Here is a 651-nt window from a genome sequence, read left to right on the forward strand (position 1 = left end):
GGTTGCAGGCAGCCGCAGCAGCATGACTCGGTGTCAGCTTTCCCGTCTGGCAGCCACCTCCCTACCCGGGCAGCACGCACACACGAGCTTCCAGCAGCGCCCACCCCAGTCTCGCTCTGCCACCCGGTGCCACATCAGCTCCCCGTTATCAGGCTCCCCCAGCCCAGCAGCCACCCGCGTTTTAACAGGGCAGAATAGAACCCCCCCCGCAATACCCCAGCTCCTTATCATGCCCAACCAAATGCTCGTGCCTGGGCACCTACGCATGCGTATCCCTTTCCCCCAGTCACTTCCATCTCCTCCCCCCCCCCAACCTCTAGTCCCCTCACTAGTATTAAAAAAAACCAAAAAACATGGAGGACCCAAAAGGGGACAGGGTGGGACCCGGGAAACTCCAGCTTTTGGGGGCTGCCTGGCTCAGAAGTTTTATTTTTAAACTTTTAAAATTACAAAGACAAGCAAATTCCTCCCTGGACATATGACACTTGGAAATGAAATGGACAAGCAGGTGACAATCCTAGGCAATCTCCCTTTCCACCCCCCCACCCCACTTAGCTTTAAAACAGCAAACCCACCCTAGCTAGGGATCTCTCTCATATATTATATAAATAAAATTACCTTATACACACACACACACACATATATATATAA

The sequence above is a fragment of the Alligator sinensis genome, unplaced genomic scaffold (assembly GCF_000455745.1).
Source record: "Alligator sinensis unplaced genomic scaffold, ASM45574v1 scaffold215_3, whole genome shotgun sequence".
Classification (NCBI taxonomy): domain Eukaryota; kingdom Metazoa; phylum Chordata; order Crocodylia; family Alligatoridae; genus Alligator; species Alligator sinensis.